This window comes from Hyperoodon ampullatus (assembly GCF_949752795.1).
Source record: "Hyperoodon ampullatus genome assembly, chromosome: 1".
Lineage (NCBI taxonomy): Eukaryota > Metazoa > Chordata > Mammalia > Artiodactyla > Ziphiidae > Hyperoodon > Hyperoodon ampullatus.
This window is the reverse complement of record NC_136914.1, coordinates 82,034,624-82,053,634: the sequence shown is the minus strand read 5'-3', so window position 1 is coordinate 82,053,634 and position 19,011 is coordinate 82,034,624.

The window sequence follows — 19,011 nt, the reverse complement described above, 5'->3', positions numbered from 1 at the left end:
AGCAGTTGTGGCTCTCAGGCTCTAGAGCACAGGCTCGGTAGTTGTGGCGCACGGGCTAAGTTGCTCCGCAACATGTGGGATCTTCCCGGACCAGGGATTGAACCTGTGTCTCCTGCACTGGCAGGTGGATTCTTAATAGGAAAGTCCCTATTTCGTTTTTTGTTTTGTTTTGTTTTTATGGTTTGTTGTCATCTTATGGTCAGTGGTTTGAGGGCTGAGTTGCCAATGGAAAAAAAAATAATGAGAAGAATCTTCTGGAGTGATCCATGTCTGGTGATAATTCTAAGTGTGAAAACAATAAAATCTCATTTTTATTTAGTATTTTCTATATACCAAACTGTCTAAGCCCTTCATTTCATGGTTGCACTTAGTCTTAAAGCAGCCTTGCACATGGGTTTTAAAGTGTATCAATGGTTAGTTGCCGGATGATATAGTTCTACTCTTGGAAAGGTAATAAAGAGCTAACATCCCCCAGTAGGTCCATTCTCCACCCTCCTTTCCCTTGCATGTGTCCCAGAGGTTGGTTTCCATAGATGACTCACCCAGGCTTTCTTGTCCTCTGGCTTCTGGTTGGATTTGGTCAATGGGCGTCCCCAGCAGGAAATCAGAGTTGGGTGTACTGTTGTGCCCCCTTGCTCTGTGCTTTGGCAGTTGCTGTGCTCCTCTATCAATGGCCACAGCTCCTGTCAGGAAGCCACTCTCCTGCGGCTACAAATATCACCAGGTCCCCATAAGAGGTCTCTCTTTCTGCCCCTTCAGGCCTGGGATGACCATGGCTTCCTGCCTTTGATAGTCCCTTGGTGCTTCATCAGCCCTTGACGGTCCCTTAACCCTCTCCACATCCCTGTAAATAGTTCCTTCCACGAACTCTCCTCAGTTATCCCTTGGAGAGTGCAATCTCTTTCCTACTGGTTCCTGGCTGATTCAGCTAGGACTTGAGAAATTACACCATCCCTTTATTAATTATAGTGTCTACTTTGGAGTCAGGAAGACCTAGTTATGAACCCCAGTTTGATGGCTTACTAGTTGTGTGATCTTGAGCAAGTTACTCAATCTCTCTGGGCTGTAGTTTACTCATCCACAACATAAAAGATAATGGATTTAGGAGGATTAAAAGAAATAACATATCCAAATTACCTAGCCCAGTGTGTTGCACGTAACAGGTGATTAATAGAATTAGAAATGGAAAATGATGTCATGGAAATATGTCAAACTCAATTATTAAATTAGTTCAAATTAAACTATATGCAGTCTATTAAACTGATGGACATTTTTTAAAAGATGATAATTCCCAGTATTGACGGTGATGTAGGGGAAAGGCATGCACTGCAAGTGAAGTACAAAATCTGGTAAAACCTTTCTGAAGGGCATTTTATCTATAGGTATATAAAGCATAAAAAATGTACATTCTTTTTGATCCAGCAATTCACATCAATTTTCTGAATTTATCCTAAGGAAATAATCCTAAGGAAAAAATCAGACAAAGATGCAAACATGTTCACACTATCATTGTTTACAATAGTTAAAAATTGGAAATAACAAATATTCAACAATAGGGAATTGGTTAAATAAACTTTGGAACATTTATACAGACAAATAGATGAATATAGAAAGATGGCCATAGCACATAGGAAGGAAAAGAATCAATCACAAAAAAGTGTTTGTAGAGCATTATTTCATATTTTTGTAAAACTGTAAAAGGAAAAATTGAAGAGCTATATATTGAAATACTAATTTTGGTTATTTCTGGATGGTAGGATTACAGGTGATATTTTCCTCTATTCTTTTCTCTTTTTTTTCTGTATTTTCTGACTTTTCTACACTGAACATTGTACAGAACATTATGTAGATAGGATTGTTCTTGGCTACAAGTAACAAAACTCCAAACTACAGTGGTTTGGCAGCTCAACAAGGCAAGGACCAATGTTTGAAATTTTCATGGTTTTTCCTTCATGGCCTTAACGTGGCCACTGCTGCCCAGTCATCACATGTGCATGCAGAGAAGAAAGGGGGACCAGAAGGACCAGTGCCTCTCTCAAGAAAACAAGAGCTTTCCCAGGGACTCCAGACAGACTGATGCCTCATAGGCCAGATTTGTGTCACATGACTACTGCTAGCTGGAAAGTGGAAGAGAGAAGGGAGTTGGGAAATGAAAGGTGAGTCAACCACTTTGCAATGTCTGCCACAAACACATACTGCTTTTGTCATAAAAAAATAAACTATTAAAAATTTCAAACAAGTTATTTCTTTTTTCTTGATTACTTTAATGCTTCCCTCTGCCACCTTCCCATCCACGCCAGCTGCAACAGCCAGAAATTCATACTCACTGAGCCAAGAGAGTGAGGAAGGATGAAGAAACTTGAGCCAAGGCTGCACCCTCCAAGGCAGCGGGAGTGGAGAGATGGGAAGAGCCCCGAAGGCCTGCGAAATCAGCCTGTTGCTTTTTCAGCCAACCTCATCTAGGTATCCCTGGTATGAGGCTGTGGCTGCACAAAGCTTATCAACAGAGACTTTTGCAACTTTAGTACTTCTGGCCCTGCTGGGTTTTTTTGTTTTTTTGGGTTTTTTTTTTTGCGTTACACGGGCCTCTCACTGTTGTGACCTCTCCCGTTGCGAAGCACAGGCTCCGGACGCGCAGGCTCAGCGGCCATGGCTCACAGGCCCAGCCACTCTGCGGCATGTGGGATCCTCCCAGACCGGGGCACGAACCCTTGTCCCCTGCATTGGTAGGCGGACTCTCAACCACTGCGTCACCAGGGAAGCCCCCTGCTGTTATTTTATAGTGCAGAACTGGCCCTGATATTTTGTCCAGCTTGCTTTGGGCTCAGCAAGGCTTCCTAAATAAAGAACGTGCCCATGACAGCTACTGAGGGAATGGATTAGGTTGCCTGGGTCCAGATCCTGGCTGTGCCACTTACCTGTTATATGATCTTGGGCCAGTTACTTAAGCAATCTGTGTTTCTGCTTCCTCAACTGTAAAATGGGAATAATAGTATACTTTTCATAGGGTTGTTATGAAAGATTAGATGAATCAGTATTTGTCAAGTGCCTGCAATGTACCTATCATGTGGTAAGTGCTATAGAAATATTCGTTTAAAAAATAAATAGATATAAGAAAGACAGAAACAGCCATTGCTGTCTGGACCCAATTTGTTTGAAGTTACATCTTACTTGACATAAATCTGAAACATCTAAAGCTATAAAGAAGGGCTGAATTTTCTTTTGTTGCCTGCTGGCTGCCCCATGTGGTCTCAGTGAGGGGGAAAGGAGAGCCCACAGGAAGCTAAGAGCCATGAAGAACCTACTGCAACTCATTTAAATCTTACGAGGCAAGTATATACTGCCTTCAGTTTACAGACGGGGAAACTGAGGCTCAGAGAAGTGAAGTAACTAGGCCACAGTCACATGCATATGAATGGTGAAGCTGGGATTCAACCGCAGGTACCCTGCATATTGCATGTTAAGAATGGTATTTACAGAGGGGAACTTTCCTGTACAAGATTCTAAAATGTTAACATATACATCAATCCCTAGCTGAAAAATACTTAAGGAGTTTTTACTTAAAAGGCTCTATAACAGGGCTTCCCTGGTGGCGCAGTGGTTGAGAGTCCGCCTGCCGGTGCAGGGGACACGGGTTCGTTCTCCGGTCCGGGAAGATCCCACATGCCGTGGAGCGGCTGGGCCCGTGAGCCATGGCCGCTGAGCCTGCGCGTCCAGAGCCTGTGCTCCGCAACGGGAGAGGCCACAACAGTGAGAGGCCTGCGTACCGCAAAAAAAAAAAAAAAAGGCTCTATAACAAATCTTTTTGTAAGATGCTGTATTTCTCTATATTTAATTTGGAATTTGGAATTTTCATATATTGTGTTTTCTTATAATATATAATGTGCCTCTCTTGTTTAAAAAATAAATTCCAAGGTTGAAACTCAGCTAAAATTCTTTTTTGGGGAGGCGGTGGAGGGAATGGTGTTGGGGTTTTTTGCCCTTTTTTTGTTTGTTTCAGTTTTGTGGGGTTTTTTTTTTGAAGTGTAGAATATAGTATCTAAATACAGATGTGCCCCTACAATAAATGATCATTTTGTTGCCAATTCCAGGCATATTATCTTGAAGCTCAAAGCCTGGCTTAAACCAGTGGAAATCATCAATAACTAACATCATAGATATCTCGCAGGTCCAAATTCCCCCATTCCTCCTCTCTGCTGTGTTGATGCCACCTTTGCAAATGCCAGTTCCAAAGAGATACAACCAGACATTGCTCAATGGTTTTCTTCGTGACTATGATCAACTTCAAGCAAAGTGTAAATGTTTCAGGAGACTTCCCTATTCTTTCCCTTTAAGAAAAAAAAAAATCGCTAAGCCCTACCCAACCCCACCCTTAGCTTCTAAGGTTCTGGAGCCTGCCATGCAAGAGAAAGAGCCAAGGTAAAAAGAACTGAAAACAAAATGGGCTTTTTTTTTTTTTTTTTTGAAACTTTTGTTCCCAGCTCTTATACCCCACCTCCCTATATTGCAGAGTCCCGGGATCTGGGATCTGACCCTGACCCATGCCACCTGGGGACATCTCCCTGGCCCTGGGCCAGTCCTAGGCAGGCTGATGTCTGTCCCAGATCAGCCCCCAACGCCATCAGAGGGAAATTAACTCTTTCAAAAGATATGGGCTAACCTCCAACAGCCCCACCTTCCTATTTTGAATGCTGATCTTTCCACCTTTATACTTTTGGCTTCATAGTTGTTCTCATTCTTCTGCCAGGGGGTTAAAGGGTGCAAACAGCCAAGAAGCAGCTGCAAGGAAGCTCTGAAGTGCCTATCTGTTAGGTAGGGCGACTGCCGCAGGCAGGAGAGACCTGGAGAGAGATTAGGTGAAACATTAGCCATGGCCTTTTGGATTCAGTCCAGTGTCTTTCAATTATTTCTTTATGTGCTTTTGGTCCTGGGTTTATTTGGCATTGGACAGGCATCCATTAGAAGATTTCACAATGATTTGCCATGTTACAGTTCTAAACATATGTGAACTCGTCACCAAAGGAAATTTATGTTTTACCATCTTTTCCCCCACCTCTCCCTGGAGAGCTGCAGGGAAAAGCACTCCAAGCAAATTAATCAAAATGACTAGGTAATGCTCTAAAAATAATAAATGGTGGTGTAGTCTGGATCTCTTTCAAGTTTGAGCTCATTTTGTGAGCTTGAATATCCATACATCACATCACATGTATATATTTTTTATCAGAGTGAAGTAGGCAATTGCATAGGAACAGATAAGTTATTAAGACACATAAATGCAATTACTCTCATAACACTGGACTGCATTTTAACTAAGTTAATTAAGCAACTCGGCCAAGGAGCAGGCAAAGGGTAGGTGTCTTAATGATTCCTTAACTTGCCTCCAGAAGCCAGCTATGCAAATCAGGATAGGCTACAGGCTTTGGGCTCTGAAATCACGGCTGGCCAGAAATGGAGGCGAATTATAACAAAAAGGGAAAATATATGTTGTGTCTTCCTGGGCTTCCCTCACCTGCTGACAGAAGATGTGCTGTTGCTAGACAAAGGCAGGAGGACTGGAAATCTTTGAAAACAGGTTCCCAAAAGTCAGTGGATAATAATGAAAAAACAAACAAGCTGACAGCATTATTATTATCATATTTTCAAAATACCTTCCCCGAGATCAGCTCTAAAAGAATGTTTTTATATGAAAAACAGAAACAAAAAACAAAACAAAAGAAAACAAAACAAAAAACCTGCAACTGGGCCCTGGGTTCTCCATCACTGGAATAAGATTAGATAAGCCTCAGGGTGAGGTTGAGAAGGGAAATCCATATTGGAAAAAAGGAAAGCACGGATAACCAGGATAGGTTCTTTTCTTCTCTTTTCTTTTCTTTTTTTTAACAACTTTATTGGAATATAATTGCAGGATAGGTTCTTTTCTTATTTTTTTTTCTTTTCTTATTTTAACTGATGCAGTTCTTTAATTTTCACTTGACCTCTTTCCCTAATATATGTCCCAAATATCCAAGAGCAAGATGTTCTTTAAAGATCTGTATCCAAACCATCCACAGCCCTCGATGATAATTCATCCATGTCAGACAGGGGCTACTAGGCCAGTGTGACTGAGGAAAACTAGGAGCAAGGATTGCCCAAGTTTGTCATATATGCCCTTTGTCTCCAAATCTGAGCCCTCCTCTTATTAGGCTAAACCACAAGGATATTTCCAACCTAAGAAATCTCATCCAGCCTCAGAATGCTTGTTAGATAATTCCCACATCTTCATTCTCCAGAAAGGGTTGATTGCAGTGTTGCTAATCCCAACCCGTTTAGCCAGCCTCCATTCATCATGGCTGGCAGGAGAGACTAGAGGGTTATGGGTAATTGAATTGCAGCCAACCTTCCAACCTAATTTAAGTCAACCCTTTGACCTCTTTCCTGACCAAATCTGCTGCCAGAGCTAGTAAATAAATATTGTTTTTCCATTAAAAGAGGCCTTTTCTGAATGCCTACTATGCGTCAGCTTTGTGCGATGCATCCTTTATCTCACCTCATTCATTCATTCTGTCAACACTTTGGTGGGAACCCAGACACGAGGAATTAACAGATAGTGAAGATGAGTGTAAAGGTCATCTTGGGGTCAGCCCGCTGGGGGAAATGTGTGTTCTGCAGACACCCTGACTTCCTATCTTTGAAAGGAGATAAATCTTTACCCCGACAGAAAGCGCGAAGCCCCCTGCACACAGGAAAATGAAACGATAAACATATCCCTTCTCTCCAAGAGAAGCCACGTAGGTCTTCGAAGTCCAAAGACCTCCATTCCAATCCTCCCTCCATCGTATTTGACACACGATGTCAGATACCAGTTTAACCTCTCTGGGCCTCAGGGTCCTTATCTGTGATAAAGGGGGTGCGGGGGAGGTGCTTGTCGAGGGAGGGAGTAACAGCCCTAAGTGGCAAGGCTATCGTGAGGATTTGGGGATTAAGTGACATATCGTGGAGGGAAGTTCCTTGTAAACTGTAAGGCTCTTCACAGACAGGAGATTATTGCTAATTACTCTCACTCACTCTCTGTTAAAACTGACAACCAGCCATGAGATCAGTGAAAGGAGAGTTTCTCATCGAAGGTCTAGACGGACAGTATACACTCTTATTTTAAATAATGGAAGCATAGGTGGCATTTCTCATGAAATTTGCTTCGTTTATTTTCTTTGGTAAAAATCTCTGGGTCACCATCATGTCTGCCTAGTGTATATATGATCTGGGTTTTGTGGCCAGAAAGCTTTCTAACATTTCAAATTTGGCAGGAATCATGTTCCCCCACCTATTTTTCATCCTCAGTTAGAAACCGGCTCACCAGTGACTAGCAATGTTCTACTATCAGCAACCCTTGAATCCACACTAAAGCTGGCACTGAATTGCTACAGATAATATCCTTGGCACCAATACTTTTTTTAGAAACAGCGAGTCAAGGATGTGCCGAGGTTTGTTCAGGGAAAAATTAATGTGCTTGAAAATTTTACTTTCCCTTTTTAATTCCAAATTGATACGAGGCCCCTAAGATTTTACAAGCAGCCGGGAGACCCTGAGCAGCCCGAGGGTGGGTTTAAGTGATGATGTTAATGGAATTATCCGTTGATGCTGGATAACTGTCTGCTGCCGAGAGGTAATTATCCAGGCAAAGTTGAGGTATCGCTGAAGATAAACACTGAAGGAGAGCCCGCAGTGTTTATTTTCCACTCCGCAGCTTAATCTCCTCCACTGTTTAACTTCATCAGCATCGCTGCTAATCCTGAGCCACACAATTTCTCTTGAAAGAAATTAAATCCCCAGAACATACATGCAATTGTAAAGCTGCAGGAGATGTGGGTTGGGATGTTTTTGCTGCTATCGTCAGTGGCAAACAAGTGTTCTCTTTTACCCCATCCTTCTCCATTGTGTGATAAAAATGAGAGCAACATTTGTTGAATGCTCACTGCGGGACCATGCCCTACGTTAGTTAAGCATTTTATATACATTGTTCTATTTCATCTTCATGCCCAACAATTCCATGAGTTAAGTATTAGTCGAGGGAGCTGGTATCAGAGAAGTTAAGTAACTGGCCCAAGATCGCACGACTAGTGAGCAGTGGAGTGAGGGTTTCAATTCTGGCAGACCAACTCCAGCTGTTCACAGCAAACCACTAGAACACACATGTTTCCCCATCTTGAGTCTGCACTTCTTGACTTTAGAGATGAGTCCAGGCAGTTTTATGACTTCTACAGCTGCCCCTGCTATCTTTATTGGAAGTCTGCCAGATCTCTCATCCGGTTCTCTGTCTGGATTCTGTTTTATTGAGAAAGAATTTGCATCCAACCCTGTGTGGCCTTATCCTGAGCTTTGTAACTCACCTCTGAAGGCCTTCTCATTGGCCAAGTTCCCTGCCTTCTTCAGCCAATCTGTAAGTAATCACTGCCTCCTTCCTCTAGGTTCTTTCCCCTAAAACCTATGAAAATAAAACACAAAAAAACCTAAAAGAGGGCTTCCCTGGTGGCGCAGTGGTTGAGAGTCCGCCTGCCGATGCCGGGGACATGGGTTCGTGCCCCGGTCCGGGAAGATCCCACATGCCGCGGAGCGCCTGGGCCCGTGAGCCATGGCCGCTGAGCCTGCGCGTCCAGAGCCTGTGCTCCGCAACAGGAGAGGGCACAGCAGTGAGAGGCCCACGTACCGCAAAAAAAAAAACAAAAAAAAAAACCTAAAAGAATATTTCAGTGCACATCTGTCCAGCCTCCACCAAATCCAACAATTGTTGACATTCTGCCATATTTGACTGACTGATCAATCAACCTTTCTATTTTTCTTTCTGAGCCATTGGAAAGTTAGGTTCAGAAATCATGACACGTCAACCCCCAAAGCGTCATTTAGCAGGCATCTCCTAAGAATATGGAGCATTTCCTACATGACCACATTGCCATGATCAGACCTGAGAAAATTGTAATTCCTTAATATCATCTATTATCTAGTTCAGTGGTAGATCTTTTAACCATTCCTCAACTGTCTTTTATGGATTTTTAAAAAATTAAGTTTCATGCATTTTATTGGTAGTAATGTGGCTCTAGCCACTTGTAATCTAAAACAGCTCCCCTCCCCATCTTTATTTTTTTTCCTACACTGTGTTTAGTTTTTGAGGAATCCCTCTAGTTTTGGGGCAGTTGAATTGCTTCCTATCCTAAGGGTCTATGCTCGTCTCTACTTTCAACTCTTAGCCAGCTGTTAGTAAGATGGCAGCTCTAGAATTTCTATATGGGAGGGGCTTGAGGGGAGTGTGCAATGTAGTTATAAGGTGTTGGAGGCTGAGTGGACTTTTGCATAAGAAAAACACTTAAAAAAACTTAAATTGTTGATTTATTTGACATGGCTGCTGCCCTTACATAGAGGTAGTCTGTATCATAGAAGAGGTGATAAATGTTAAGTGATACAGACTCTGAGTAAATTAGATTCAAACCTCAGCATTGTTACTTACAAGCTGTGTGACCTTGAACAAGTTACTTAACCTCTCTGTTACCCAGTTTTATCATTTGTAAAATGGTGGTGATAATAATAGAATCTAATTCACAGAGTCCGGCTGAAGTGAATTGATAAGCACAAAGCAGTGAGAATCCTTCCTGGGACAGCATGTTATTCATACATGGTAGCCATCATCATTATTGATATCCCTCTCCTACCTTCTATCAACTTCCTTCTCTAGTTATTTCCTGGAACTGGAGCAACCAGCATTTCTGCCTGCCTGATAGTTTTACCCATTGCCTTTCACTTTGTGTTCAATTTATTCCGATTGACCTGGGGAAGCCTCAACCACATCCTCTTTCCTCTCTCCCCTGTTTTGTTTTGTTTTGTCTTTCCAGCCAAATGCTTTTTAAAAATATCTATTTGGTCCTCCTTTCTTCTATTATCTTGTATGTCTGAAATAAGTTCCTCCCTTTCTGTACTGAGCCATAGCTTCATCCTTTGATTGAAGATGAAATTACATCAGCTGTTTCTAGTCCAGCAAGACTTTCTTGCTTAAATGAAGGTCAGAGCTTCTTGGTTCCCATTCATTCATTCAGTCAGACTGCCAGTCATTCAGTGCACTTTGGGACCCCAATGAGGAACTGGGCACTGGCTGAACACTGGGGATACACCAGTGAACTAGACATTGTCCTGGCTGTGGAGAAATAACCAGCCAATTACTCAGCGTGCATCTGAGCGGCAGTTAGGGATGGGTTGAAACAGGTAGTTCTGGACCCTCCCTGCACCTGGACCATGGTAGGAGAATCATCAAAAGCATGTTAACGGGTCCCTTTCTCCACAGGTGTACTCTCCATATTCCTGAAATTCCTACCAGAGTACCGCTAGAGTAGCTCGTGTTGCTTCCTGTTTCTCTACAAGTCCTTTAAACGTTTCTAGAACCATTTAGAGCTTCACCTATTACTGCCTGTTTCCACAAAAGTGCTTGTATTTTATTAGAATAACTGTAATAGCACAACATCCTCATCTGAAGAATGGGGATAATAATAGTACCTACCGTCTAGGGCTGGTATAAATGTTAAACGAGTTAATAGAAAAATGCTTAGAATGCAGCATGGATTTGTATGTGTGAAAAATAAATTAAAATAAAGTTTGCTGAAATATCATGATGGAGTCAAAGACAGTATGACTCAGAGCAGGTGAACTTTGAGGGGGTTCAGGGGCCCTGACTTAAGGAGGAGATGAAGCAGGAAGCATTTGAAGACATTGTGGAGCGGTTAGAGGGAAATCCAAAGATTAATTTTGACTACTTAAAAAAAATTTTTTTTAATGTGGCATCATGTACTTCCTTTATTCTGAGTTCTGGACCCTAATCAACCACCTCCAGAACAGATACATCATCATTTGGGGTGTATCAGGAAAGAAACTTGTTGGGAAAAACAGTTTCCATGTGTCTCCTGAGTTTTGCACATCTTGTGAGTGGGGAGACTGACTTCCTTTGGGAATATCTTTTCAAGGATGTTTGTATAGTGAACAGCCTTGACAGATAGAAATAGTTTTTCCCTCCAATGCAAAGGGCAGAACGCTTACTGCCATTATAAATGTTCAGGTTCCCTAAGCTCAGGTTCCTCTACTGTAATGAAGTTCCCATGCAAACAGAGTCACCTGGCCCTCTTCTCATCATCCTATGGGAACTGGGGGTCAGGAAGCTGACACAAATGCGGATGCTCTGGCTGCTGCTGTTGCTGTGAGTAATAAACGGTCCTTTGTCTCTGAACCCGAAGTCTCATGTCTTCTACCAGCCTTCACAAAACGACAGCAGGCTAATTTGTTCACTTGCAAGTAGGGTAAAATCTTAGACCCTTCAAGGTTCTTTTTTTTGCAGTACGTGGGACTCTCACTGTTGTGGCCTCTCCCGTTGCGGAGCACAGGCTCCGGACGCGCAGGCTCAGTGGCCATGGTTCACGGGCCTAGCCGCTCCGCGGCATGTGGGATCTTCCCAGACCGGGGCACGAACCCGTGTCCCCTGCATCGGCAGGTGGACTCTCAACAACTGCACCAGCAGGGAAGCCCCCTTCAAGGTTCTTGACACAACTGTTACGGTCTGGGCCCCTCCTCCTCTCACAGTTCCTTGCTGGGGCAGACAGTCCTAGGTGGTTCTTGGAGAGCGGGTGGTCCAGATCTATACCACATGATCCTGCTTCTTGGATAGGAAAAGCATGTGGACCAAAGGCAGACAATCTATAGGATAGCTAGTGATCCATAAGGTGGTCTAACATGCAAGCTTTGTCCGTTGGTGACAATAATAACTAATTGAACCAATCAGATCCTCTGTCTCAGGAACTGAGCTGAGGATACAGAGAGCCTGTCAGTTACAGTAGTGGAAGCAGCCATGGCGTGACTCGCAGAGGCAGAAACGAACAGCAGAGGCAGGATAATGGCAGTGCACTAGATTACAAGGAGGGTCAGTCAGTCAGGGCATGGGGAGGAAAACTGTGGCATTGTCTCCATGAGCCCTGACCTCAAGGTTGCTCGATGTCTTAGTCTGCTCGGGCTGTTTTAACAAAATACCATAAACTGCGCAGTTTATAAGCCACAGAAATTTATTTCTAGCAGTTCTTGAGGCTGGGAAATCTGAGATCAAGGCGGCAGCAGATTCAGTGTCAGTGAAAACCTGCTTCCTCCTGGATGGCTGTCTCTCACTGTAACCTCACAGGACAGAAGGGACAAGCAGGCTCTCTTTCACGAAGACACTAATCCTAATCATGACCAACATCCCAAAGCCCCTAACTCCTCATTCCACCACTTTAGGGGGTAGGATTCCAACATATGAATTTTGGAGGGACACAGCATTCAGACCAGAGCCCTCTGCCTCCTGCTTTTCTCTTGGTGAAGCCTGATTATTCAATAATTTCCATATTCTTTGAGGCCTGGCAAAAAGGCTAAGAGTCATCTTTTTTTTTTTTTTTTTCAGCTTTTTGTCTTTCCTTTTAATAAAGCAGGGGAGGTCTCACTATCATATAATGGAACCACTACTGCCTCTCCCTAACCCTTTCTCCTCCTCACAGAGACCAGGTTATTACCTAAAAATGGTAACTCTATTCTCTTCCCTCTTCCCCATTTCCTCACCCTCTCCTTACCCTATCTAGTACCTCCATCACTTCAGCCCCGTGTCCCATTTTAACAAGAACAACAAGCTACTCTACACTTGACCTCCTGCTAAATGTGCCCATTTGTGACCACAGGCTTGTGAAAAGGAAAGCTTGAGGGAGTCTTGTCTCTGTGGCTTCCTCTCCCTTTCTAATGCAGCAAAGCATTCCAGTTCAGTGACTCCCTGATGGCTATGGGCTTATAATGTCCCCATTTCCTGTGCTTTTTCTTTCTTGTTTTTGCCCTAATCCTTTGTGTTGTCTGGGCCTCTCTGAGCCTCCCCCATGCCTCCTTCGTTAGTGAGGAGGGCATCCCAGCACCTGGTCCAGCAACTGGCACATGGTAGGCACTAAATTACCATAAATTCCCAGACTCTTTCACCCCACCCTTCTTTTTCTCTATCATCCTAACCCTTCTCTCCCACACTCTCTGCATCTCTTCGTGCTCTTAAAATATATCTATGAAGAATCTAGAGGAAGAAGATAAAAGCAAAGACTAAAGAACGCTTAATAGAGCACAATTTTATTTTCCAAACAATAAAAAATATGTAATGTGTGCTTTTTTGTAAATGGTTTTACAGATGACAGTGATAATCTAGTAAGTGTTTATAGGACAAATAATTGGGTTTTAACAGCCTTCTGCTCCTTGAGCATTTAAACATTTTACAAAGCAATCTCTACCACCAACGCCTAGCACAGAAATAGTTTTGGGTGATTTAGGTTGGATCTGTTGTACAGCATTTTGGGGACGGATTTTAACACGATGCTATGGGAAAATATTTCTTTTTCAGATAGTGTTGTTTTTGAAGTATGTGTCAGTTGGGTGAGCTTGGGCCAAGACTGGGTGACAGCTACATGCATTTGGCAAACTCTCTGGGCGACAGAAGTGGGAGGATGCAGACCTAGTGTGCAGAGATCATGTTCTCAGTGTCAGATAGCAAGGTCCACTGGGTCTCTGGACCATCAGCCAGACCTAATCCACCAAGAGACCAGGAAGTAGAAACAGGCAGCTTCACTTAAAAAACAAAAAATAGGGGCTTCCCTGGTGGCGCAGTGGTTGAGAGTCCGCCTGCCGATGCAGGGGACACGGGTTCGTGCCCCGGTCCGGGAAGATCCCACATGCCACGGAGCGGCTAGGCCTGTGAACCATGGCCGCTGAGTCTGCGCGTCCTGAGCCTGTGCTCCGCAGCGGGAGAGGCCACAACAGTGAGAGGCCCGCATACCGCAAAAAAAAAAAATTAATAAATAAAAAAAATAATAAATAAACCAAAAAACCACACTATGAGTTTTTAAAATGATACAAATTATGTGTGAACATTGTAGAAACATGAGAAAATATAGCCAGGAAATTAATAAATAAAATTATCCATCATTTCACTAGCAAGACATAATCACTGTTAGCATTTTTATGCATATCCAGTTTGTTTTCAGTGTGTATGTATATTTTACACACACACACACACACACACACACAAACGGGGACATATTACAAATCATATATTCTTTTTTATTTTTGCTTACACTTTTCTGTGGCCAAAAATTATACATCCACAGTTAAATGGCTACAAGGTATTTCATTGTATGGATGGGCTCTAAGTTAATTAACCTATTTGATCATTTAGGATGTTTTCAATTTTCCATTATTATAAATAATGATGTAATGAACACCCTTGTGCATATTTCTTTGAACATTTGTCTGACTATATCCTTGAGATAACTTTCTAAAATGGAAATTTCTAGGTCAAATGGCATGCATATATTCAGAGCTTAGATACATACTACAACTATACCCTCCAAAAAGTTTCAATCCATTACAGTTTCACCAGCAGTCACATCGGATTTTTGAGCAAAGTTTCCAGGCCAAGCTCAATTCTAAGAAGGAGTTTGAGAATCACTTGCTGCTAAAAGTCACAAGATGGCTCGATGTATGTGCAAAATGTTGTTCATACAAGGCTCTTTGGTGCTGTGACCTAGGTCAATTCTACCACAAAGAAAAAATATCCTTGTGTATGGGGACATAATATACATTGATCATGAAAGTAACCCAACAGTTTTCAAACCCTTAAAGAAATAAACCCAGTCCAAGAATCCTTGGTCAGAAAAGTAAGTTATCAAAGTAAGTGTATTTACTTTTCACTGTTGCATGACATATTACCACACTTAGTGATTTAAAGCAACATACATTTGCTATCTCACAGTTTATGTAGGTCAGGAGTCTCGGCACACCTTCTCTGGGTCTTCTAAAAGGCTGCAATCAAGGTGTCAGCCAGGGCTGGGTTCTCATCTAGAGGATCAGCTGGGGAAAGGTGTCCTTCCAAGCTCATTCCATTTACTGCTGTAGGACTCATAGAAGCTTGATTCTTCAAAGCCAGTAAGGAGAGCAAGACTCCATAGTGTATCTGCTAACAAAGCAGAGTCTTGCGCAGTGTAATGTAATCATGAGAGTGATAGCCCATCCACCTTGCCATATAACAGAATGTAATTATGTGAATGGCACCCCATCACTTTTGCCATATTCTATTGGTTAGAAGCAAGCCACAGGTCCCAGCTAACCCAAAGGGAGGGGATTATGCAAACACGTGAACACCAGGAGGTTGGGATCATGAGGGCCACCCAAAGTCTCTTCATCATAGTAAATAACTCTGAAATGTCTCTCCTTAAAGTGCTTTCCACATGAGTAATCAAGGAGGCTGAAGGCTTGGGAAAATGTAAAATCTGAAATTCATCAATCTAAAAATATTCATTCTATGTCTCTCATTTCAACTGGAGGTGAATAACAAAACATTCTATAAATAATCCTTGGCCTGAGATAAATGTGGTATCTTCAGAGGTGTACCCTGGAGTGGGTGTTTCATATTTTCTTGGGAATTCAGTTCCACATCTCCGTGACTCAGTTATTTTCTCCCAGTTTTGTCTTGTGGAATGAGGTGGCTTATTCCCAAACCCATGTCATGATGACCACAGTTGAGACATTTTCCATGTGAAATTGTGCTTGCTGTTTTTATGTCTCTAATTACAATGCCTCCCCCAAGACCCAGTCATGAGCCTTCACAGCCCTTTCAAGAATTTAAAAAATACAAAGGGAGGCAGGAAGTTTAAAGTGTTCTTGAAAAAAGTAATAGGAATCACGTTATTAAAAATGGGCACTAATGAATTTCGTCATTTTTATCTTCCTTTTTAAAACTCTAGGGAGAGTGTATGTTCTATATTTCACACGTTCTTTTTTGTACGGTCAATCACTGCCTTCACTGTGAAGCCTCTATAGTGTAGCATTTTCTTAGGAAAAATGTGCATTTCATGTATCTTCTCATCATTGCTCACAATGAACATCATTTGAGATTGCATCAAAAAACCTTGGAGGGAGGGGAAGGGAAGAAGTTCTCTTAAAACACTTATCCTTAGTCCCCTTCTCTTCCTCCAACTGGTTCCCTTCCCAGACCTACATTTAGAGAAAAACAAACTGTGATGGTCCAGGGGTGAGTATAATAAATGACTGGAAGGATCGTCAGCTTCAGTCACACAATAAAAACTGCAGAGATTTCAAGGGCTTGATTTCTATGTAACTACTTCACTAACCAAGTTATTCCTTCCAAGGGATCCAAAGGGAAAATGGTGATGGTGGGATAAAAACGCTTAATGCGTGGTGTTCAGAGCCTGTCCTTTTCCACTCGCCTGCTTAGCTTCTTGCCCCGCCCTCTTCTCTAAGGAAAGGAAAAGCTTTGCAGAAAGATTCGCCAGAGAAGCCTGAATGGGAAATAGAAGACTGTTCCACAGGGGGTGAGGGGTGTGGGTGGGGAGTGGATCTGGCCCAGGACTGTGTTTGGGGAATTGAGCTCTTCATTGCCAAGCAAGATGAAAGGCGAACTAGGAGGGAAACAGAATGCACTTAGATAAAATTTTGGGGGGCCTAGGAATTTGGTGGGAGGAAGTTAGGGCAGGGCAGGGCATTTTAGTAACAGTCACTCTAGACCTTATACTTGGACCCTCTTAAATATTTGAGGGAATTGTTAATGAAGATTAGTGTTCCTAGTTAGGCTGGCTTATTAAGTGTTACATGACTCTGACACCCTGAAAGCAAGTATTATTAAACGTAAGCGTGTACTGTCATGACCTCTCCCCAGCACCAGCATGGATTTCCTACAACTGCCATAACAAAATACCACAAACTAGGTGGCTTAAAACAACAGAAATGTATTATCCCACAGTTCTGGAGTCTAGAAGTCCAAAAGCAAGTGTCAGCAGGGCCCAGCTCCCCCTGAAACCTATAACAGAATCCTTCCTTGCCTCTTCCTAGCTTCTGGTGGTTGCCAGATATCCTTCCCATTTCTTGACTTCCAAACACTTCATTCCATTCTCTGCCTCTGTCATCACATGTAATGTGCATGTGTGTGTGTGTGTGTGTGTGTGTGTGTGATCCCCTCTTATTATAAGGGCACCAGTCACATTAATTTAGGCAGTACTAGCCCCGCATGACCTCATCTTAGCTAATTACATCTGCAAAGACCCTATTTCCAAATAAGAGCACATTCTGAGGTTCTGGGTGAACATGAGTTTTGGGGGGAACACTATTCAACCCAGGACAAAACAGAGCATAAAGAAACACACACACACACCCACACAAAGCTACTAGCCAATTAAATTTAGTCTTTATGCTCTAATGAGTTAGTCTTGGAAACAAAGCCAGTGGTATTCTGCTTGGGGAAGGAATACCTTCAACTTCTCTAATCTTTTCCTAGCCAGCAGACCTCACTGCAAGCAATGGGCTGTACCTTAAAGCTAACCCTATTCTCCAAACCATCTCTTTCTTTTTTTTTTTTTTTTTTTTGCGGTACGTGGGCCTCTCACTGTTGTGGCCTCTCCTGTTGCGGAGCACAGGCTCCGGATGCGCAGACTCAGCGGCCATGGCTCACGGGCCTAACCGCTCCGCGGCATGTGGGATCTTCCCAGACCAGGGCTCGAACCCGTGTCCCCTGCATCAGCAGGCGGACTCTCAACCACTGCGCCACCAGGGAAGCCCCATCTCTTTCTTAAACATTCTGCACAGACACACACACACACACAAACACACACATGCTCAAACACACACACCACCATCACCAACACCACTAACAGGAGAAGGGAGATCTTGATGGTTCTGTACACCTGCCACTTCCAGTACCTGCAGACAAAGCACTTTGCATTTCCCTGGTTTGGAGCAGCAGGACATTAGCCCCGTTGGTATCCAGCATCACACAGAGGTAGGGTCTCTGCAACGCACGTATCTCAGGTTTGGCCAGAAGTGCTGGGAGGACTGGAAAACCAGGGACCACAGGGCTATCTTGTTATGGGGGCACAAGACGGTAGAAAGGGTACAGTGACATTAGGATACTGCTCCAACAGACGTCTTACAAGAACCTCATTCACCAAGTGCCAAAAGATGTCTAGGACCATATTTTGCCCAAGCAAGGGGTCTTTATCATTCAGGACAGGTAGAGCCCAGTCACAGACTTACCCCAGGCTCAGATGTGCAAAGAGAACATAGGTTCCTAACTTTCTATAACAGGCCCAATTGTCCTTAAGTGTCCCCTAACCCCTATGCCACTGACTCGTGAGAAGTGCAGGAGGAACTGAATTGTGGTCCAATATGGTAGACTCAGGCTATCCCAGTAAGCAGTCTCTTTTGAGTGAGTCAGTTTTTCCAATTTACGTCACTCTCACTGCTCCTCTCCAAGATGGTATCTGAGCATGTGGGAAGCTCAAAGACTTTGGGCCAGTGTGGGAGCGGGAGGCCCTAGCTAGGAGCTAGCTGGTATCTGCAGGGGTGACTGATCTGCTATTAGCCCAGGCTGTTAAGAAGTCCCCTGCTGAACTGGGCAACTGCAGCTCTTGTGGTCTTGTCTGTCCAGGCTTGGACAAGACTCAAGGTCCCCACTGCTGACTCCGCCCCACCGCAGCCCTCGTGGCACTCTAACGGGACTGCCTCTAGAGCCCCAGCTTGGTGGAGGGACCACCACATGCATGACCACTGTCCCATCTAGGGCCAGGGCACAGGTACTGGGGGACCCTCAAGAAGACAGAGCCTTGTGGCTCTGGCTGTCCCATTTGGGGCAACTCCAGCCATCTCTAATAATTCCCAGCTATATCCTCTGCCGAGGACCAGGGCAGGAGCTTGAGAATGACATAGAGGAGATTTTGCATTGCCACATTGCGCTGGCTAGATCAGATCTCTGAACAAATGTGGCGCTGGGGGTCAGGGCAGAGACTGGGGTTAAAGTCTTAAACGCAAACAGGAGGACAGCAAGGGTCTTAAGGGAAAGGCACTGTGCACCCAACCTAATCCCAATATTACTGTAGGAAAATGTAGTCCATAGTATTGGGGGTAGGGGCAAAGTGTGGCACTGAAAAGACAAATCAGAAATTA